This window comes from Leptonychotes weddellii, chromosome 2 (genome assembly GCF_054177405.1).
Source record: "Leptonychotes weddellii isolate Sample4059 chromosome 2, ASM5417740v2, whole genome shotgun sequence".
NCBI classification, from domain to species: Eukaryota; Metazoa; Chordata; class Mammalia; order Carnivora; family Phocidae; genus Leptonychotes; species Leptonychotes weddellii.
In genome coordinates, this window is record NC_138370.1 from 111,882,080 (window position 1) to 111,907,161 (window position 25,082).

Here is a 25,082-nt window from a genome sequence, read left to right on the forward strand (position 1 = left end):
ATGATGAAGAAAAAGAAGGAAGAGGACGTGAAGGTGGCAGCTCTACAGTTCATTAACTGTGATGTACCAAATACTTTTCTTACACAGATTATCTCTTTTAATGCTTTTAACTACAGAAGCAGATAATAATACCATGGTCATTTGACAGCAGAAAGGTAACCTTCTGTCATTCAGCTAGTAAGTGGTAAAGCAGGAATAAGAAACTAATCCTTATGTAACCACAGGATCAGCTCATAATCAGATGATAATTTTGCCTTCAGTAGAGTGAAGAGCCAAACCGTGTGCTGCTGAAGGTCCAGCTATGCTTCTACTTCAGAGATTCCCACTTGTATGGTCAATCTTGCCATTCTGACGACTGCTATTTTTCACTGATTTTCATAATGTGCCCTGATTGGTTCCTGTTTTGCTTTGTTTTGCTTTATTTCTGCATTTCACATAATTCCTTAACTGTAATGTATACACCCCCTACATCAACTTGAATCAGACTCTGTTTCATTTTGCTGTTTTTTGCAACCAAAACTACCTCACTGAACAATAACAAATACTACATAAAATGACCAGCCCTCCATTTTATTATTCTTACAGAAACATTATGAGACTGATCAAGTGAAATACTTTCATGGTCCTGAAGAAGTATGTAACAAAAATGAAAAAATATATTCCCTTTTGGATTCACATTTAAAAATATTTAGTATTTTGTCCCAAATGATATAAAATCTAAGATTTGCATTAAATGATTTTTATTAAATGATTTCTACTTGCATTCACTAAATTTGAATCTAAATTAAACTATGTGTAAAACACTCCCAAAATATCTGCATATTCTTGTAAGCCTTTGGGAGAATAAAGTTTTTTTTTTTTTTTAAAGATTTTATTTATTTATTTGACAGAGAGAGACAGCTAGAGAGGGAACACAAGCAGGGAGACTGGGAGAGGGAGAAGCAGGCTTCCACTGGGCAGGGAGCCCGATGCAGGCCTCGATCCCAGGACGCTGGGATCATGACCTGAGCCGAAGGTAGACGCTTAACAACTGAGCCACCCAGGTGCCCCAGAGAATAAAGTTTAAAATATAAACAAAGACACTTTAGCTCTTAAAATCTCACAAATTAAAAATATCTAATTTTCCTCCCAGGTTAAATCTAATTTAACCAATTTCCAATTTCCAAAGTGGATACAAAAAATAATAAAATAAATGCTGACACAAAAGCAAGAAATGTTAAAAAAAAAAAGGCCAATAAATATTTCAATATACACAAATACTGAAAATACCTTATTAGTAATAATGGTAAATATCTTGACATTAATGCATTTATAACCATAGATTCACCACCAGCTAAATACCGTAATGGTTAATAATGCTCCAATTATAACAAAATTCTTCACTAGGCATTGAATGGAAATAAATGATGCACATTAATGAAAAATCACAACTGAGAATAATGTTAACTAAAGCATCAGTAAGACTGAAATCATGAAAAAATGTATTTTTTTTAAGATTTTATTTATTTGAGAGAGATTAAGCACTAGTGGGAGGAGGGGTAGCAGGAGGGAGGCAAGTAGACTCCCTGCTGAGTGGGGAGCCCAACAAGGGGCTCAATCCCAGGACCCTGAGATCATGACCTGAGCTAAAGTCAGACACTTAACTGACTGAGCCACCCAGGCGCCCCTGTGTCAGCATTTAAAAATAGGGACTCATTCAATATCTCTTTAGCAAGTATTCAAAGGATTTAACTAATAAAAAATTCAGAAAAAAAAATATAGTAATTACTCCTCTCTTCCTAAGTGCTTAATGAAAACAACCAGACTTCCATTGGGTACCAATAATAGACTTAGGTTACTAATATATTTAACCTAATTTAAGTAAAAACATCATAAATACTAAGAGATATTTGCACATTGAATGGGATAACATGAAACAGATATAAAATCTATTGGAGATGAAAATCCTTTAGATTTTACTTTGTCTAACTGATAGTCTTTTAAATTAAGGTCTTGATTTCCTACTGAGAGCTTCACAGCTAAAAAAGAGAAAGATAACATATATATAGGTTGGAATTATCCATATTTTTTAGAGAGACTCTTCTATGTTTAGATGCTATTTATATCTCCAGATTCATTATCCCCCTCTCCTCATATTTAATTCTCTAATTGGACTCAATTCTCTAATTGATTACTGCTTGCCATTTTCTGTTCACTTTCACCTGCTGGGCATTTGCAGATGTGGGATCACCTGCTTAGGATGCCCTTCCTGTAACTCTGATGTGAAATATTCCTATTTCTCTAACATTGTCCCTTCCAGGATGTCATCCGTGACCCCTTTCCCATCCTCTTCCATTTGGGATGTAATACTACTCCTTTACATATCCTCAAGTATTACCTTACATAGTTAACATCTGTCTATCTGACTTCACTATTTGACCTTAAGTTTCTTAGTAGCAAAGGCCATCTCTGCTTTGCTTTGAGACCCCATTGCCTAATGTAAGACACAGTTAGTACCTGTCAAGTAAATGGATTTTAGGAAATAAAGTTTTAACTTCAATACATCAGTATTTCAAACCTAAATAAACATATTTTCTGCCTCACTACCATAAATAAATGCTGCAATTTTGAGGTTAATTATATTAATTTACAACTTTTAGAGAGTCATACGTTAATTGAAAACCTTTCCAACTGTAAAATTATTCAATAATCTAAAATTTGTTAACATCTGAAAATGTTCTAGAAGCACAATGCTAAATTAAAAAGTTGAATAAAACAATATATCATCACATCAACTATTAATGACAGACAAATGTAACACTGCAACATGTTAATTTTATTTTTATTATAATTTTATTATGACAATCACCTTTTAATTTCTTAATAAACCTTGCGTATATTTTCATATATTTTTATAAATTTCCAAGTCAGATAAAATAAACATATTTTTTTCAGTTCTCCTCTAATATTTCTTGGTTCAGAAGTCATATCACCTCAATCATAACAGATCCTAAAAAATACACAGGTTGAACTAGACCTGCCCATCTTCCAGGGGCCTTTACTACTATGAACATTATTTTTTTGGGAAAACAAATTTGTTATAAAGAGTCTTCTAATTATACCTTTAAAGCTATATGGATAAACAAAAAATTAGACTATTTTAGACAATATCACTACACAGATGCATAACTTGACCCTACTGGAAGTGGTATGAAATTCAGTTTGATCTCAATTGAAGAAACAGTATCCTTTGCTCTTTAACACCAGGATTTAACAAGAAATTCCCAGAAAGTACTTTATTCAGTGATCTCTGTAACTTTAGCAAACACTATCATTACCCTTAAGAGTGAAACATCATACAGTAGATCTGTTCTGAATAAAATGAGAGGTGAATCTTATTTGGCATGGTTCAGAAAAATACAAATTCTAGTTAAAAGGGCTATATGCATTGCTAATGTTACCTATTTAAAATAGAGTAAATGTAAAATAAGAAATACTGAAAAATATACATATATATATGTATATATACATACACACACACACACACACACACACACACACACTTTCTTTCATGATTCTAAAGGCATTATCTGGAGGCATAAAAAGACCTTGCAGGGCTTCAGGGGCACCTGGGTGGCTCATTAAGCGTCTGCCTTCGGCTCAGGTCATGATCGCAGGACATGATCCCAGGGTCCTGGGATCGAGTCCCTCATCGGGCTCCCTGCTCAGTGGGAATCCAGCTTCTCCCTCTCCCACTCCCCCTGTTTGTGTTCCCTCTCTTGCTGTCTCTCTCTCTGTCAAATAAGTAAATAAAATCTTTAAAAAAAAAAAAAAAACCTTGCAGGGTTTCAAAGCAATCATCTTGAAAATGAATACCACATACAGATAGCTATGTCTGTCTATGCAAGTAAAAGAAACAAAACAAAAACCCCTTCAACTTTTTCTTTCCCAGCATTTTTTCAAATATTTTCCTAGAATTTGAATACCCCTCATATTTTGTCACCATAAGCCAAAGATGAAGTCACCTGACAGCCCACATCTGAGATAGTCCTAAATATCATTTGTCTTTCTCCCCAAACTTGTGATGTTTAGGGAGAAATTTACAAACAAAAATACTTCAAATCCAAGCTCTGCCACTTACTAGTAGCATTAGCTAGAATAAGATAATAATTATTTTAGGTATGAAAAGGTGCAAAATCAGAAAGAAACTTAGCACTCTGCCTCATAGTGAATAAATTTCCAGTTTCTTTCTTTTCTGATGCAATGCATTCAAGCAAGTGGGGAATAAATGATTATAAAAATGAGCTACTTATCAAAATCTGCCCCAATTATTCCATTTTAAAAATCACCTAAAAATATTGGGGGAGTGGGGCACCTGGGTGGCTCAGTTGGTTAAGCTACTGCCTTCGGCTCAGGTCATGATCCTGGAGTCCCGGGATCGAGTCCCGCATCAGGCTCCCCGCTCAGCAGGGAGTCTGCTTCTCCTTCTGACCCTCCCCCCTCTCATGCTCTCTCTATCTCATTCTCTCTCAAATAAATAAATAAAATCTTTTAAAAAAAAATATTGGGGGAGTACATAAATCAAGATCAGTATTCCAATCCCTTATGATGAACCTCCCCAAAGTATACATTTTTATTGGAATTGAAAAACAATGATCAATATTTGAAAGGTTTGTGAAGAATGTTGCATGAAGTAAATCTGGTCCCAGTTCTATTCTTTCTCAGAAAAGATTTCCGAAAATAACCCGATACAGCCTAAATGATCATGCTGAAAAGAAAATCTATGATACATGATGAAATAGAAGAAAGAAAATTCACAGAAACCAAATATTCTCTAGGTCACAATTTTTCAACACTAAGAAAGTGATGGCAGAAAATAAATTATATGTAAACATATCAAAGGGCATTGATCAACTTTTACCAAAATTAAATAAAATAAAAGCTTGAAGAAGTTTCCAAAACAATCTTACCTAAATATGTCCTTCAGCCACAGATTTAAATGAGGCTCACAACCTTTTAGGTGGTTAGGGCTCAGCTGGAAAGCCCTCCAGTCCAGACTCTTTCTATTACAAAGCAATGCAATTTACACCTCAACATTCTTTAACTTTATGTTGCAAGGTATCCTTAAATGAATTTCTAAAATGTTTTACTGTTTTTCCCTTAAATGAACGGGGAACTAATGGAGGATTTTTAACAGATAAATCACTACCACAACATGAACAGGGCCACTTCAGCCATAGGGTTAGTGAGGGCAACATGAGATAAATTAAAAAACGGATGGATCAGGACCAAGTGGGTGATCGATCACTGGAAAGAAAATGAGATTGTCAGCTGAGGGCAGAAAGAGTCAGAAATCATATAATTGATCAGGTATGTTTAATTCACAAATTATTAAATTTGCATATAATGTAGCCGCACTGAGTAGATGAAGTTCTTTTCAACAAATAAACAAGAAAATAATCCAAATAAATAATTGCTTATATCAGAAATATCTACCTTTAGGTGAAGGTAACTACTAAAAATGATTTGACTCTAAAGTTGATATGTAAACAGAGGTAGACTGCCCCTGATTAGATCTGTATAAATCAATCTCCTTGGAAAAAAAGAGAATGAGTGATGTCAAATTAGCATAATAATGGGAACGTTACAATATGAAAGGAGAATACATTTCAAAGAGATTATTCCAGCAGGATTTAGGGAAGCAGAGGAGTTCCTTGTCCGAATTGATGGAAGACAAGGGGTCCTGATACATATTTAGAAGGACATGTAATCTGGAGACCCAGCCCTATATGATCTTAGTTATTTAGTAACCAGAAGAGACAACAGAAGGTAAAATGACATATAAAAAGGATGGATTTGGGCCAGAGATTAGATAGAATTTAATATTTGAAAGAAGTCAAAAGCTGTATCTACATGTGACCAGGCTTAGGTAAATGAGACTATTTATATTTAAAGAACATTATAATTTATGTTCCGGGATTTACACACAATGAAGGTGTAACTGTTAAGAATGCAGATTCTGACACAAGAATATCTAGACTTGAACTGGGCATTACACATGAGTTGTGTGACTTGAGAGTGGCTTAAAAAGGTATTTAAGCTCCCTGCGCCTAAATTTCTTCATGAAGATAAACAGTTGCACCTACCTTAAGGAATTTTCATCAGGATCTAGTAAACACACACAAAAAAGCATTCAGTACAGGGTCTAACATAGGATAAGTGCTTTAATAACTGTAAGTTATTTATCAAGAACAATTAACCATGTTTGTATTGTTTCCCAACAAATGATTTTTAATTCAACTTAGAACTTTCCAAACCACTCTCACCTGGAAGTTCTAATTCTGTCTACTCAAAGACTAATACTGTCATTTCCTGAGTCAATCCTGAACAGGGCAGAATGATTATTAGAAGCTACAATACCTACATGTCCATGGGGCTTAGAATTAGTACTGATACATATGAATAAATAGTGATGTGGCCACTGCTGCATTTTTTAACTTGTCTCTTACAAATAATTCCACTCAACTTGGTCGTGCTTTTGACCCAAAATATTAGTGGCCATGCTGATCTCCTACCTGACAAGTTTAGTTCAATTTTTCATTAAGTAAATATTGAGTTCAATTATTCAGTCTTAGTTTTCCTTTTTTTTTTATCTTTAACAGAATTTAGACTTTAAGGAGAAAATAACTGACAATATTATGAATATTCAAAGACTGTGTCTTAGGCTCAAAACATGATTCCCAAAAGATGGATCTGATAAATTTTTTGAGCAGTGCTAATGTCAGTGTAACAAATATACAACTTTAAAGAGGACAGCACACATCTAAAAGTATGTATACATTTGTTAATAAAGAAAAATTATATTATTCTTTATAATCACATCTTATTATTGGAGAAATCTGTGTTGGTTTTAAAATATTATTTTGGAAAAAAAAAAAATCTTCACAGCATCCTAGCTAAGGTTTCTTAGAAGCAGGGCCTGAGCAAGGGATTCTTGTTCAAGCAATTTATTAGAGAACTACTCTCAGGAGAAGGTTAAGAAAGGAGGTATGATAGGACAGAGGGAAAAGCTAATCAGATATGTGGTCACCAATGGAGACTAGCTTCAGACTGATCCCATGGGATCTGGAGCCTAACTCATGTCTTGAGCTATATGGCTGATCTTTTGTAGTCTCATGCCAGTCAACCATTTGCAGACTTCTCTAAGGAATGAGAAAAAAAAATATTTGAAGCATATATGACAGGCAATGGATTGATTATCTGGAATATATAAAGAATTCTTATAAATCAATAAAAAAATCAAATAAATGAGTAAAGAATACGAACAAGCAATTCCCAGAAGAAATACACATCACCAATGAATTTATGAAAAGATATTCAAACCTGTAAGTACTTGGGGAATATAGAAAGAACTCCTACAAGCCAATTAGAAAAAAAAAAGAAAGAAAAAAGTAGCAAGGAATACAGACAGGAAATTCATAAGAGGAAACACAAATCTTTAATCAAAATATGGACAAATACTTCAACTCCACTATTAATCGGGAAGAAGTGCAAGATACAATTTCTTACCACTAACAGCTTAAAACTAAATAATATCAAGTTTGGGTGAATGAAGTGGTACTTACAGACACTTACAAAGGAGTCCAAATTGTTAAGGTTATTTTAGAAAATTATGTATCAAAATATCAAGTTAAGGGATTTCACTTCTCAGCATTTACCCTAGAATAATGTTCACATATCTGCACAAAGAAACATGTATAGGGATATTCAAGGTTGGTTTATATTAGTTAAATTAAAAGTAATATATATGTCCAATAATAGAATTTTTTAAATGAGATATTATTTATCTATTCTACAGCATAATGTATAAGAGCTAAACATATAAGGTAAAAGATATAAACTGACATAGAAAACAATTTCCAAGGCATTTAATTAATAAAATCAAGGGTGCCTGGATGGTCAGTCAGTTAAGTGTCTGCCTTCAGCTCAGGTCATGTTCCCAGGGTGCTGAGATCCAGCCCCGCATCAGTATCCCTGCTCAGTGGGGAATCTGCTTCTCCCTCTCCCCCTACCCCTCCCCACTGTTCCTGCTCTCTCGCTCTCAAATAAGTACATACAACCTTTAAAAAATAAAATAAGGTAGCTAAAAGATACATTATATAAATTATAAATGAATTATGAAACTTTAAAAATAATATGCATAGGAAAAGATCTGCAATGTTGTACTTCAAAGTGTGAACAGAGGTTACCTTTGAACAGGGCCTTTGTCACCAATGAGGACACCAGGGTTATATGCAATTTGATGAAGTTTTAAGAGTAAGAATGAATTAATGAATTATTTTTATAAGTAAACCTTTAAAAATTCAAACTAAGGTAGTATAACTATATAACTTATCAAAAGATTATATAATGTCGAAGTATGATATAGGCATGTAAATATGTTAAAAGTAACTTGGAATGTAGTAGTCTCTGGAAGAAGGAGGATGAACACCTGGGAAAATGGTTCTTCTAAATAATTTGAAAATAAACAATTGATGAATATGACAAAATATACATACCAATAATCTCTTCAAACATTTTATACATTTTATTTTCTTTACTAAAAAGTAAAAGAGCAACTTTATAATAAATAACCTGCAGTTGTGCTTTCATATCAGCAGAGGGTGCAGGAGATCTTCCTTTTTAACAATAAGGTCTATTTTTCCTACAACTTTCAAAACCAATATAAGATTTATTGTGCAGTTAATTATCAAGTCCTTTATGTAAATGAAAAATGAAAGTCTCCAAATACATCTGCAAATTATAACTTTGTTTTTTTTAAATAAATGGTACCTTATAAAAATAAATTGCCTTTGGAATTGAAGGAAGACTCTAATTCTTAACTTGGAAGTTAGAATAGTAAAAATAAGAGAATTTTTTTCAGTTATCCACTTACAACTATGTATAGAACTTGTATTTTATTTTTTTTAATATTATTCATTTATTGGGCGCCTGGGTGGCTCAGTTGGTTAAGCGACTGCCTTCGGCTCAGGTCATGATCCTGGAGTCCCAGGATCGAGTCCCGCATCGGGCTCCTTGCTCGGCGAGGAGTCTGCTTCTCCCTCTGACCCTCTCCCCCCTCTCATGCTCTCTCTATCTCATTCTCTCTCTCAAATAAATAAATAAATAAAATCTTTTAAAAAAAATATTATTCATTTATTTATTTTTCAGAGAGACAGAGAGAGAGAGTGTGCACACAAGCAGAGGGAGCGTCAGGCAGAGGGAGAAGCAGGCTCCTCATTGAGCAAGGAGCTGAATGTGGGACTCGATCCCAGAACCCTGGGATCATGACCCGAGCTGAAGGAAGATGCTTAACTGACTGAGTCACCCAGGCTCCCCCCTACCAGTTGTAGTCGTGGACCTAGAACTTGTATTTTGAAGAGAATTCAGATTCAAATATATCAATTCAAATTTATTATTTATTTTCCAACATTTTTCATTTTTTCTGAAGAGTAGAACGTATGTACTGCTTTGTAAAAAACATTAGTATAAAAAGTGTACAAGGGTAGTAGCATATTTTGTTCCTATTATATGTTGTAAATATAATTTTTAAAATTTTATTTGCAATGTTGCATTAAACGGCTCATGGTCACAAACACACATATAAATAAGAAAAGGAAAATACTATCATAGGTCAATATAAGATGACTCAAAACCAGAGGGAAAGAATTTTTTAAATACAAATTAGAATACATATTAGGAGATTACATTTAAAGATGGCTACACTCAACACTTATAAATATGTTATATCTGTATCTGTGTGTATATTATCAGTATTACAGATACTGACAATACAAATCAGCATAGGCAGTAATATGGAATTCAACATCTTCAATGTATGCTCCAATTTAAACATAAACTGGATCAATATAAATATAAACTTAGATCAATATAATTGGAAGTCAGCATTGGTCTGATAAGATGGAAAAAAAGAAATGAGTGTATCCACAAATCATTACTGTCTTTCTTTTCTTATAAATACTGTTATAGTTGTATCCTTTATAATGCGAATGGCAGCATGTTACAGAATATACTCACTTCCACTCAGTTATGTGTTGGCATGGTGTACAAATTCTGTCAAAATCATTTTAAAAACAGAATCTTGGATTTGTTGTGGTTTTTTTTTTTAAAGTGTTGTCTTCGAATTCAACATGCAATGATCACATTTGTCAATGACACTGTTCCGCAATATATCTGTGGATATAATTTCTCTTGGACTCTGTTTCTCCATTCATAAAATTAGAGAACTGAATAGATGAATTCTGTTAGTCCCTCTAATTTATTAAAATGCATGCATACCATCTGTGAAATTTAGGATACACACTAACATGTGCACACATGCACACACACATGCATCTGATAATAAAATGATATTCTGAATATCATTTCTTTCATTTCAAAGTTAATAATGAATGAGATTCAGTATTGCTTCATAGTTAAGTGAAAATAAAGTTCCAGGGAGTACCGCCCCAAACACAGATGTAGTATATGTTACAAAAGAGAGCAAGAGTACATTTGGGAATGCAGTCTATTTGTTACATGATAAAATCAGAAATGTGATAACAAGTTTCTTTCTTCCCCTTATATTGTATTTGCTTACATAAACTGTTGAATTTGACCAAATCATATATATATATTCTTACTTTTCTCTTATTATTTAAAATTGTAGTTTGTAATACATGAATTATAAAACAGATGGATAGAGTTTTTAGAATTTAGGAAGGAAGGCATGGCTGATATTTAACATATTTTAATATTTAAATTCTCTGATATAATATCAGATTAAAATTATTTCAGATTATATCAGATACATTTTAAATTTGTAGAAAAGGCCAATAATAAACGAACAATTAATAGATTTATTCTAGATCCATAAAATATAATTAAAACTAGATTTCACCAAATACATTAAAGTATATTTTATTACCTACGTTGTTCTTTTACTTAAAATTTATTTATTTTTGAGAGGAACTACATAATATATATTAAAATAAAGGGAACATAGTAAATTCAGCTCATTTCTTTCTTTGTTAAGACACACACACACTCACACCTTAAACTTTGTAAATAAATTCACTAAGTTATCTTCTAATGAGACTATTGTCCTGCATCAAAGACCACTATAAGGAATGACTGACTGCTCTTGAGTTTATATGAAGTCGTATACTGTTAATTTGATAGAAAAACTAGTAAGAGTGAATTCATGAGAGAAGGACCTATCTTTATGTGAAATGGGCTGTGTTAGCTGTATTTGGTATCAAGAATAATGTACCTGACTTGGGTTGCCACTAGATGGAGATTTTGCATCTTGGAACATTTAAGGAGTTCCGCCTTGGTGTTCATCTGGAAGGTGAATTTCTTTTTGTGGATAAAGAAAGAAAAATCCAGTTGGTTAAGTACCTCATTCAAAGACATACAGATAGGTAGCTAAACTAACATTTATGGAGCTCAGAGTTCCTGATAACGGAATCAACTCTAATTGAATCAAACAAAAGAAAGACTGTCATTGCCAAAAACATGTCCTATTTGAAACAAACAAAAGAATCCTTGTTCTATACACATCTAATATATCTATATAATTAAATATTGTTCCCATTTTTTTATAACTTTAAAACAAAATTTATTTTTCAAGAAGCTACATTAACATAATTCATTTTCTTTTTTGCCTTTTGTGGCTTTTTTTTTTTTTTAACTTAGTCACAAATTCACTGGAAGAGGTGCCCTCCTATTTAATGAATACATAAATTATCTCATTTTAATCCTCCTAACAACTTTATTAGATAACTGTAATTTTTCTTGTCAAATAAATAAATTTGGTGACAGAGAGGTAAAGTCGAGATTTGAATCCTGGTATTTCCAATGCTAAAGATAAATTTTGAGATCAGTCATCCTGAATGTATAAAATAGAGGGATAATAATACTATATGATATTAATAATATTCTTTTTTTTTAAAGATTTTATTTATTTATTCATGAGAGACAGAGAGAGAGAGAGAGAGGCAGAGGGAGAAGCAGGCTCCCAAGGAGCAGGAAGCCCGATGTGGGACTCAATCCCAGGACCCTGAGATCATGACCTGAGCCGAAGGCAGACGCTTAACCATCTGAGCCACCCAGGCGCCCAAATAATAATATTCTTAAGGCTGTTGCTACCTTATGTGTAATTGGGAATGGCTTAGTATTCCATATTAGTATTCCAATGACAGATCCATTAGAAAGTAATCAAGAGGACTTTTAAATGACCCTCCAATCAGAAATCACAAATCACAGGGAATGTTAATTCTGCAGGAGAGAAAAAAAAATGCATCCACTAGCAAAGAATCTGCAGAGTGCTGAGTTCAACAGTGAGAAAAAGAGAGAGAGAGAGTTGTTCCATTCCACAGACTTAAGTAGGCTATCAGTTGCATGTATAGCACTAAATATTAAATAAGGACATAAGCAGGATTTAAGTACATTTTGTAATTCATAATGAAATCTTGAAAGAAAGAAGCACGTGGGACGCCTGGGTGGCTTAGTAGGGTAAGTGGCTGCCTTCGATTCAGGTCATGATCTCAGGGTCCTGAGATCAAGTCCCACATTGGGCTCCCTGCTCAGTGGGGAGCCTGCTTCTCCCTCTGCCTCTGCCCTTCCCCCCTGCTCATGCGTGCTCTCTCTCTCTAATAAATGAAAAAGAAAGAGAAAGAAAGAAAGAAAGAAAGAAAGAAAGAAAGAAAGAAAGAAAGAAAGAAAGAAAGAAAGAAAGAAAAAGAAAGAAAGGAAGGAAGGAAGGAAGAGGAGGGGAGGGGAGGGGAAGAAGGAAGGAAGAAAGCAAGAAATACACAAAGAAAGAAAAAAGCATGCATCCAAGCTTCAAAAGAATGGAGAAAAATCTACCATACAACAAACAGAAGGTTACCAGAAACTGGAAGAACCTAAAGGGCATCCTGCTTGCTTTGTCTGTGGAGAAACAACATGATGGATAGAACACCATGTAGATATACATGGTGCTGTATTCATCTATCAAACATATAGCATACAGTTTGACAGTTTATAGTATAAACTGTATATAAATACTTCAACAATATAACGGAATAATTAAAGAATGAGGGTCATAGTCATCTCAAAATAATTTTTTAGTTTTCTTCTGAACATCTTAATATATCATTCTGGTTTTCTCCTACATAACAAGGGATACATTTCCGGATCCACATTTTATGGGTTTGAATTCTGATTTGTACACTCATTAACACTGAATAAACTGCTTAATGCTCCTCTCAGCCTCAGTTTCACTATGTGTGAAATGGAGGAAATCAGAGCACCTCCCATGGTAACTATTATGAGGATTAAATGAGCTACTGTGTGTTAAGTGCTTAGAACTGTGCCCAACACAGAGGAAGTGTAAGCTATTTTTTATTATTACAAAATTATGTAAAGTGTGTCTGACTTTTCTATTTTAAGAATTTGAAATAGAAATCTGTCTCAAGAATCCAGTGCCTCAGATGGGAAAAACTACTGAAGCAGCACCCTTTGCACAATTTTCTCTTAGTAAGGCTTATTTGTTTCTCTGTGAGCTATAAGTTAAGATAGTGTAATGTGGATAGAGGGGCATAATATTCTCCACAAACCCTTAAGGTAAAGATTTGTACTGTAGCCTGGAAATGACAAAAGACAGAGGTAATAAACCTGAACATTCTACATGAAAGATGAACTCTTTTTATTTTCTTAGATTCAAGTATATTTTATGCTGATACCTTGGATAATTTTATGTTGTTCACACTGTCAAGCATAATTTCAAATGTGTTTTATTAAAATAACTGAAAAGCTATATAATCCTAGCACACTTTAAAAGTTAACCACTAACAATTTTTCTGTTAGTTTAAATATGGGAAAGAATGTATTTTTCTGGCATGTTTTATGCTCTATATGTGCTTTATTTTTTTTAAGGATTATTCATTTATTTATTTGACAGAGAGAGAGAGAGAGCACAAGCCGAGGGAGCGGCAGGCAGAGGGAGAAGCAGGCTTCCCGCTGAGCAGGGAGCCCGAAGCGGGGCTCAATCCCAGGACCCTGGTATCATGACCTGAGCCAAAGGCAGATGCTTAACCAACTGAGCCACCCAGGTGCCCCTCTATATGTGCTTTAAATATATTTTCATTAATACATTAAGCAGCATATTTGGCTTATTTGATTCAAGGAAAAGATATATAAACACATGTCATTATAATCTAATTGTAGAAAGCAATCCTCGCTGTCAAACCAACCAACCAATGAATATCCTTCTTCAGAAGAAAAGATTTCAATCATCAAATAAATCTGTTAATACCCTCAAGTCAATATTCTCACTTAGTCATGTTTGGAATCTAATAGGAAAAGGAGGAGGGAAGGCAGAGGAAGGAAGGGGAGAGTGACTTGGAGTATCACTTCTATGAAATAAGGTACCATGCCCTCCAATATTTCTTTAAGGAGTACTCAAGGGACTTCCTGAGGAATAAAACCTTTGACTGATACCTTGGAGATCTTCAGAAACTGGACAATGCATCCTAGAAAGATTCAGAAGAGGTGAGAAGTTTGCTTTTTTTTTTTTGGGTAAAGTGGGAGATAGTAAAAGGCAAAGTAAGAAAGATGAACCTGACAAACCTCAGAAGATTTTCAAGCAAGGAGAAGTATGGAAAATCACAACTGGAAGTTGAGGATTCAGAAACTGATTCTCTTAAAAGTATCCATGCCTATATAAGCCACCACAAATCCTTGAGACCCCGGGTCTGAATACCACAACTCTAGCACACACAAAATGCTCAGTGGATTCTCTCATTCATTCAAATAATTAAAATATAGAAGAAAATACTTTGTTTTAGGCACAGAGGATGCAAAAGAGAATAAGAGACATGAGGTTCCTTTTCTGGTGAAGTATCTATTCCAGTGAGGGAGATATAAAATATAAACAAGAAATCAAATGAACTTGACAGATAGTGTATATTCATGTGAAAAAAATAATCATGGTAATGAGATAAGTGAAGGGGGCAAGTGTGGAGATAGGGATATTTGTGGTGAATGAAGTATCAGTGGGAAGAACCTTTTTTTTTTTAAGATTTTATTTATTTGAGAGAGACAGATAGTGACAGAGATAGCAAGAGAGAGCACAAGCGGGGAGAAGAGGGAGAAGCAGACTCCGACCCAGCAGGGAGCCTGACATGGGGCTCAGTCCCAGGACCCTGGGATCATGACCTGAGCCAAAGGCAGATGCTTAACCAACTGAGCCAGCCAGGTGCCCTGGGAAGAACATTTCTGACAGAGGCAATATCAAGTACAAACTCCCTGGGTCAGGCATGAGTTTCATCTATCCAAGTAAACAGTGTGAGTAAAGGGAATGCGTGTATGAGATGATCTGGGTCAGGAAGGTGGAGGGACAGATCCTGTAGGGCCTCATAGGATATAGTGCTATGCTTGGATTGTATTCCAACTGCTAGAAAAAGCCATCAGATTAAAAGAGAAGTTAAAAGAGAAGTTAAAAGAGAAATCTTTATAAAGGATGGATAGTAGGTGTAACCAGCCATTTAGGAAATTACTACAATAGTCCAAAGGAAGAGATGATGGTGATCTGGTTTGGATAGTCATAGTACAGACAAACAAGGGAACAGGCTTGGTTATCTTGGGGTGTGGGGAGTACCAACAAGAACTGCTGATGGACAGGGTGTGAGGGGTGAGAGAAAGAGAGGAATAAAAAAAAAAAATGCCTAGGTGTTTTTTGTTTTGTTTGTTTTAATATGGTTGTTGGGTTTTTTGTCATTTGTTTTAAAAGGGGGAAGAAGTGCTACTAAAAATGACCATCATAATGGTAAAGTCAGTATGGAATAAATAAATGAAAAACAGACACCCAACGTATTAAATTATGATCAAATATTCACATAAATAATAAATCTTTTTTCATATTGAAAGCAAAGTGGCCTACAACACAGTTTTTAAATAGAAGCTCATTTCTGACTTCAAAGTTAGAGAATTTGGGAAATATGGAAAATATAAAAGATGAAAGCATCCAATCCCATCAATGGTACTCTGTGTATTTTTAAATGCAGGGAGTGTTCACTTCATGTGGCACAATGTAAACTGAAGCACATGCATATGAGAACTGCACCCTTGCTTTGCACAATTCTGTGCTACTTAAATCTCATGACTCCCAGTTAACACAAATCATGTAATTCATGCAAAGCAATGAGGAGTGTGTATTTTTTTTTCAGTAATTTTTAAATCACTGAGATAAAGTAAAAATATAATGTATCCTTCTAAGAAATTTCTCACATATTATCAACTCCTCATCCGAGATTTCTTATAGGGATTTACCATAAATTACTTAAGGTAAAACATATAGGTAGTTTCAAACATTTCCGTAAAAAAAATGGCAATCTTATACTATACTGTCATAAAAGTAACTAATCCATTTCAGCTAAATAGTCATTTGATGGCATTAAACGTCTCCATTTTTTAGCTGGACCAGGGTTGGGAGTTTTTATTAATGAAAGAACCCTATGCGATGCTTTGGATTCCAGCCCAAAGGCAGTACTACTTCTATTATCAGTGTAGCTGGACCAAAGTCCTATGTGTAAACCTCTACTTGGTAATACATGAAACTGTTCTGAAGGCTACAAACTCTTTCACGCCACAAGGGTACCATTTAGTAAATCACCAGAGCAACCAGATCAGAGGCAAGACCGTCTGATCGCATTACGTTTATTTGTCCTCGAGGTGTCTCTCTCCCATTCTGCAAATGATTAATTCACTTGAAGCCATGCAGGCACATAAGAGCATCTCTCTGTAGCACTTTGAGAAATCAAGTCAAGAAAGCAGGCAACAAGGTGAAGAATACTGATACAGAGATAGGATATTTCCAAAAGATGTAAATCTGTGTACAGGTAAGTGATTCAACCTGCTTTATGAAATCTCCTACAAAGTGGGAGATCTGTGTTAGGCATAAAGGAAAATGCAAAATTTAGACTCACTTCCTCCTGCCCTTAAGAGGCTTATAATCTAATTAACTGAATTAATACAAAAGGAAACCGAGGCTAAACGTGAATGATACTGTGGTACTGACGATATATGCAATTATAGTTCTGAGAAGAGAAGAAAATGAGGCAGACTAGAAAAGGAAACTATTAGGAAAGGAGCAAAATAAGACATGAAAATCTAAGACTAAACAGTTTTCATAATGTTTTGAGATTTAAGAAATTGAGTTCATTTATTCAATAAACACCCACTGAAAAGTATATTCTGTTTCAGGCAGGAGACTGAGGGTGCTCTTCTCTTTTCTCTCGCCCTCCAACATTAGGCCATGGAATTACAAGCGCTACAAAGCACCTAACAGATGATCACTGAAGCCAGCATTTCTCAAGGTGTAATTCCCAGACCAGCAACATCAGCATTACCTGGGAAATCATCAGAAATTTATACTGTTGAGCCACAGCCCCAGAAATTCTCAGTCAGAACCTGTGGGTGGTCTCACCTAGCACTCTCTGTATTACTAAGACCTTCGGATGATTCTGATGCATGCCAGAGATTGAATACCACTGATATAAGCTAACCAGGGAAGAACCTGGAGGCTATCGTGAGGTCATTACTTGATAGTTAACAGCAGAACTAGAAACATGATTTCTAACTCACAAGAGAATTTTTTTTTTTACTCCATTATAAAATAAATGCAAATTTTCTGTTGGTTTCAGTAACTTCTTTGTTTTTCCCCTTTCCAAACATGAACCTTGGAAAATTTAAAAGCTGCTTTTAACAGTATGTACTTTGTGAAAAAATGTATTCCCCTTTCCACATGGTGATGAACTAAGCAAACTAATAATGTAGATGTAGAATTTCTTTCATTATTTTTATTAATTAAAATTTTGTGATTTTCTTTAAATTTTTTTAGTTTTTTTTATTTCAATGACATTTTTATTCTCATTATAAAACGCAATGATTAATTATAGCCAGGGATTACAAAACATTCGGGAAGAAAAGAATTTTCTCAAGTGTTGCCTCTTTCCAATCCTCTTCCTTTTTTTAAAAAATTATTTTTTCCATTTTTTTAATTTAAATTCAATTAATTAACATATAATGTATTATTGGTTTCAGAGGTAGATGTCAGTGATTCATCAGTTTTATATAATACCCAGTGCTCATTACACCATGTGCCATCTATCACCCAGTTACCCCATCCATTCACGCCCCTCCCCTCCAGCAACCCTCAATTTGTTTCCTATGATTAATAGTCTCTTATGGTTAGTCTCCCTCTCTAGTTTCATTTTGTTTTATATTTCTTCTCTTCCCCTATGATCCTCTATTTTGTTTCTAAAAATCCACATATCAGTGAGATCATATGATAACTGTCTTTCTCTGATTGACTTATTTCACTTAACCTTCTAGTTCCATCCACATCATTGCAAATGGCAAGATTTCATTTTTTTGATGGCTGAGTAGTATCCCATTGTATATATATACAACATCTTCTTTATCCATTCATCTGTTGATGGACATCTGGACTCTTTCCATTGTTTGGCTATTGTGGACACTGCTGCTATAAACATTGGGGTGCACATGCCCCTTCGAATCACTACATTTGTATCTTTGGGTTAAATACCCAGTAGTGCAACTGCTGGGTCATAGGATAGCTCTATTTTCAACTTTTTGAGGAACCTCCATACTGTTTTCCAGAGTGGCTGCACCAGCTTGCATTCCCACCAACAGTGTAGGAGCGTTCCCCTTTCTCTGCATCCTCGCCAACATCTGTTCTGTGTGTTGCACCCAAAATCATAAGATACCTAGGAATAAGCCTAACCAAAGAGGCAAAGCATGTGTATTTAGAAAACTACAGAACACTCATGAAAGAAATTGAGGAAGACACAAAGAAATGGAAAAATGTTCCATGCTCATGGATTGGAAGAACAAATTGTTAAAATATCTATGCTACTAGAGCAATCTACACATTCAGTGCAGTCCCTATCAAAATACCACCAACTTTTTTCACAGAGCTGGAACAAATAATCCTAAAATTTGTATGGGACTAGAAAAGACCACAAATAGCCAAAGGAATGTTGAAAAAGAAAACCAAAATTGGTGGCATCACAGTTGCCAACCTCAAGCTCTATTACAAAGCTGTAATCACCAAGACAGATGGTACTGGCACAAAAACAGACACATAGATCAATGAAACAGAATCGAAAACCCAGAAATGGACCCTCAACTCTGTGTTCAACTAATCTTCAACAAAGCAGGAAAGAATAACCAATGGAAAAAAGACAGTCCTTTTAACAAATGGTGTTGGGAAAATTGGACAGCCACATGCAGAAGAGTGAAACTGGACCATTTCCTTACACCATACACAAAAATAGACTCAAAATGGATGAAAGACCTAAATGTGAGACAGGAATCTATCAAAATCCTAGAGGAGAACACAGGCAGCAACCTCTGTAATCTCAGCTGCAGCAGCTTCTCACGAGACACATCTCCAAAGGCAAGGGAAACAAAGGCAAAAATGAACTATTGGGACTTCATCAGGATAAAAACCTTTTGCACAGCAAAGGAAACAATCAACAAAACCAAAAGACAACTGACAGAATGGGAGAAGATATTTGCAAATGACAGATGAGATAAAGGGCTAGTATCCAAAATATATAAAGAACTTATTGAACTCCACACCGAAAGAACAAATAATCCAATCAAGAAATGGGCAGAAGACATGAACACACATTTCTGCAAAGAAGACATCCAAATGGCCAACAGACACATGAAAAAGTGCTCAACATCATTCGGCATCAGGGAAATACAAATCAAAACCTCAATGAGATACCACCTCACACCAGTCTGAATGGCTAAAATTAACAAGTCAGGAAATGACAGGTGTTGGCGAGGATCCGGAGAAAGGGGAACCCTCCTACACTGTGGGTGGGAATGCAAGCTGGTGCAGCCACTCTGGAAACAGTATGGAGGTTCCTCAAGAAGTTGACAATAGAGCTACCCCATTACCCAGCAATTTCACTATTAGGTATTTACCCCAAAGATACAAATGTAGTGATCCGAAGGGGCATGTGCACCCCAATGTTTATAGCAGCAATGTCCACAATAGCCAAACTATGGAAAGAGCCAAGATGTCCATCAACAGATGAATGGATAAACAAGATGTGGCATATATATATACAATGGAATATTATGTAGCCATCAAAAAAATTGAAATCTTGACATTTGCAACAACACGGATGGAACTAGATGGTATTATGCTGAGCGAAATAAGTCAATCAGAGAAAGACATGTATCATATGATCTCACTGATACGAGGCATTCTTAATCTCAGGAAACAAACTGAGGGTTGCTGGAGTGGTGGGGGGTGGGAGGGATGGGGTGGCTGGGTGATGGACATTGGGGAGGGTATGTGCTATGGTGAGTGTTGTGACTTGTGTAAGACTGATGACACAGACCTGTACCCCTGAAACAAATAATACGTTATATGTTAAAAAAAAAGAGAGAGAGAGAAGATAGTAGGAAGGGAAAAATGAAGGGGGAAATCGGAGGGGGAGCTGAACCATGAAAGACTATGGACTCTTGAGAAACAAACTGAGGGTTCTAGAGGGGACGGGGATGGGGGATGGGTTAGCCCAGTGATGGGTATTAAAGAGGGCACGTACTGAATGGAGCACTGGGTGTTATATGCAAACAATGAATCATGGAACACTACATCAAAAACTAATGATGTAATGTATGGTGATTAACATAACATAAAAAAATAAAATTAAAAAAAAAATTTCACCCTGTCTGAAAAATAATATGCTTTTTAATTGTAAGCTAATGACTTTTCTTTAACTGTGCTATGTTAACCTTCAACACTGGGGGGGGGGGGAGTATTTATTAAGAAAGCACCAATCAAGGCATTTGTGTGACACAGTTTTTCAAAGAATTCTACAAATTACTTTTAATGAGCCAAACTAATCATTCTTCTGCTTTACTGAAATTTAATTATCAACTTAACTGAAAGCATAAAGTCTGCCTCATTTCCTTTTCCAAGCAATGAAACTGCAAAATATAAGGAAAGTACAAATCAAAAGTAAAATAGATTTGACCTGAAATCATAAATTCTATTTAACAGAGTATTTAGTAGTATGTAATGTAACATAATCATTCAAAACAATGCTATGGAGTCTGACTTAAAGTGACACCAATGATGGGATGCTTTTACATCACAAAATTCCATGAAGTACTAGGGTTTCTATGACAAAGATGATTCACTAAGAAGTTTACTTAAAAGATAACGTCAGTAGAATAACCTGTTATCACCAGATAATGGTCTCCCACTATTACACAGTAGATTGTCAGGAAAATACATATGGGAAATAAATACCCAGGTAAAGCAAAGCCATTTATTTTCAAAACAGGAGAAAGCAACTCTACAGTAATATTGTATGACAATCACTTTACTTCCTTAAACCAAATGCTTTGATGTAACTGTGATCACTTAGAAATCACCTACCTCTCCTTCTTTTCTGGATAGAAAACTCTTACCAGCATCAATAGGATCTACAGTGAATTGAATAGAGTAACAGACTTTAATCTGACTCTTGTGAGATACAGTGACCCAAGATGTCTTTTCCATGAACTATATAACTTCTTTACATATTCCTCTCCAAGAGCTCATAAAGAGAGCAGTCTCTGAAGTAACCTAAAGGGGGCAGAGTATATAGGTTAGATATAGGTTTGTTGAACAATCCTATTTAGGGATTTGTAACAGAGTTCTACTGATACAATAATTTGGGTAAGTTGAGATGAGCATCTGGAACATCAATTATTTCAATATGAATAAATCTCAAATTTCATTTCTTTATTTGTACTTATATTTACAAAACCAACTAAAATACTTTAAAAACTAGTGCCAAGTTAAATATCCATTAATATTCTAGACTGTAACTATTAGCAACAATAAAAACATATATGCAATATATGTATAAATGTATTTATATATAACTTAACCTTGTTTGTAGAAGTATTAGCCCCTTTTTAATATCATTTTGACATTAATAACCACTCAGAAAAACAGACACACAAAACAGTGCTCTTATTGGCATAAAAATAAATAATATAGCATATGACATATATTAATATAAAGTGATAACCCACTTATAAACCAAGTACAGTTAAAAATGCTTTTAATGAAACTGGAGTAAAAGCTTTATGACAAAATATCAACAACTAAAAAGCACTCAAACACATTTATTCAAGTCTAATTATCATGCATATGCAATTAAGCTGATTCAGGAAGTATAAAACCAAGATACCATATGGTTCTTAGTTCTCCAAAACTGCAGACATAAATGTGGATTTCATACACTAGCTTCTGAGCACACTACCACCGATAACAGAATGCTTTGCCCAGTCATCCTTAGTGCCTTTTTAAAATTCATTTTAGAAAATACAGTGTTTTTATTCCATCAAAATATATGAGAGTGAAACGCAGCCAAACAGGCACGACAATCATGGGTATCCCTGTAGTGACTCAAGTTGGATTTTTTTCAGTGAATAAACTAATGCTGTCTCCGTTACACAAAATTCTGCTTATGTTCAAGTTTAAACAAACTTCAGAATTATGAAGTAATTATAAATGGTGTGCATTTATCTATCTATACATGTATTTTCAGTGGGTTGGTTACTATTCATAGTTTTCAGACTTTACAACACTGTAAAGAAAAAAGCTAACATAGATAAAAATAGACTTGAGAATGTCAGTGATTCATTCCTATGAATTGCTTTACTAGGCATAATTCTGTTTGTTTATTTTTTTTCTCTACTTTAAGAGGTGAGTTAAAAAAAAAAAATTACCTGGGCAGGGGTTGGGGAGAGGGAATCTATGTAACCCAAATCAGCAATAGACAAAAATATTCTTAAAACTATACTACCACATAGCTGTAATGGTTGAGTAAACAAATTGAGACCATTATGTTTAAAATGCTTTTCAATAGTACAGATATATGTAAATACCAGTATGATTTCAAAAGTTTTGAGCCCTATTTAATTTTAATAACTTTATATATGAGCAAACACTGGGCAAAGTAATGTGACCATGTGATCTGCAAAGCAACAGGAATGGAACTGCTAAGATAATGATCAATGCTGAAACATGACTCTAGAGCTTTATCTCTACTGGAAGGGTTCCAATGGTTCTTCAACCAATGTGATAAAATATTTAGATTAATGGGTTAAAGACATTCTCATATGTCAGGAGAGTCTGGCTTTCTAATTCTAATTTTCTAACTTGTCAAGGAGACTCTCTGGTAACTCACTGAAGGAGAGAAGAGAATAGTTGGGTAATTTATATGCACATGTAAATGAGGGCCTAGGTTAGGTCTGACTTATAGACTCCAGATTTCTATTTTTTTGGTTACGTTGTATGAGTCCATAGACCTCAACCCCTAAAATAGAGGCCCATTTATTTGGTGGGGGGGGTGGGGGGGAAGGGGGGTGTTCCAGCAGTTATATAAGAGTTCAATCAGCCCCTGTGATCTAAAAAGAAAAAAAAAGGAGGTGGGGGAGGGAGAGAGGAAGGAAAAAAAAAAAAGGGGGATAGAGTGTGATATGACCTCATTATTTGTCCAGAGAAATATTTTTGCAGGCGAAAAGATGCATCATCACAATCTGTCTACCATATTTGGAACAGTGGCTTTACTCCTTCAGTCCTCAGATTCCTGAGATCAAATAGGGAAAACACTCTAATAAGATTGATGAGTTTGTAATCCTCCTCTTAGCAACTCTTTGGAATTTGCTTTTTTTTTTTTCACATTGTTTAGCAAATCCCTTTTTATTTCATATTTTATTAACATGGGCTTTTGAAAAGTATTTGTCCCCCTCTCCAGGACAAATCTCATTTTTTATAGCATGAGATTTTTAGACTCTTTACTTACACTGTCTTGGCAGGAAAAAATGTCAAAGACTAATTTCACAATAAGCTCTTACTTAATATATGATTAGCATTCACAGGCCACATAACCAAATTTTAACACATGATCTATTCTCATTCACAGCTCACATTAATACAAGCCACAGCTACTTCAAAGAGCAAGTCACATCTAGAGCGTGGATTCCTAAAACATTTTATCCTATTACAGCCTATGGATTACACTAATCATTAGAAGCAGTAGAAAGATAGGTATGGCTGTCTGTGTTTTAAGATGGTTCAGTAAGGAACTATTTCCCCTACCTGGTTTATCCTGATATGTTTGTTCCAGCTACTTCTACATAATGAAGAAAAAAAAAACTGAAAGACAATACAGCAAGAGGCAGAAAAAGAGTCTAACACAAGATTTGTCTTCATCATGGAAATGCCAAGGTACTGTGCTAGCTCTTTGATTCAATTTCTGTTCCACTGCTTTACCTCACCTTGGAGATTCCATTATCTTCCTAGTAAATATTCTATTCTTCACTCTACATTATTGCTATGTGGCTAATTCTTCCCACATATGATGGATATTATAAAGCCTTAGCTTTAGTTCCCATACTTTGCTTCCACAGTTGATTGATATATGATCCCCACCCTTTTCATTATAACCTTCTCCCATTCTAACACCATGCTGATAAAACTAATTGCATATAGTCCACCTATTTTTTTACTCCAGAAAATTTCAGAATAAACAGGCATCCAACAAAATATAAGTATCTTTAAATCTACATATTTATAAAAATTTTACACATTCCAGTAACGACTAGATTACACTACACTCAAAGTGGGAAACAGGTTTCATCTCAAGCCCATCTTAAACAGTGGGAGTCGGAGTGAAGTACTGAGAATAGTTGGGAGGTCTATCCAAGCTCAGCAGGAAAAAGTGCCCTCATAGAATATGATGTGTGACATGGGCAATGGTGGAAAAACTGGCAGCCTGTGTGCTGTTTTCCACCTTAACCTGCACTCTCCTGGCTATAAACTTTCTCTTATGGAAAAACCCTAAGGTCATTAAAGAGATTAAATACATGATTTGCCAATCACCAAAGACATCAAATCTTCACTTCCTTGACTTACATACTATCACTTCTCTTTTTCAGTAACAGCTGTTACTCTTTCCTCTTTCTCCTTTTTC

The 25,082-nt window shown here is 34.9% G+C and overlaps 1 protein-coding gene across 9 annotated transcripts in view; it reads right to left on the minus strand.

Moving 5' to 3' along the window:
* The window catches only part of CCSER1 (coiled-coil serine rich protein 1), a 474,700-nt gene that overhangs the window by 326,495 nt on the left and 123,123 nt on the right, over positions 1–25,082 (minus strand). For 4 of the 9 annotated variants that reach the window (XM_081812135.1, XM_081812138.1, XM_081812137.1 and 1 more), the window contains one exon: positions 21,491–21,679. The exons of 4 other annotated variants lie outside the window; for them this stretch is intronic. The gene's annotated coding sequence lies outside the window, so the exon portion shown is untranslated. Of the gene's footprint in view, positions 1–11,290; positions 11,668–21,490; positions 21,680–25,082 lie in introns of those variants that run through there. One more of the 9 variants, XM_081812143.1, reaches the window with a different exon arrangement.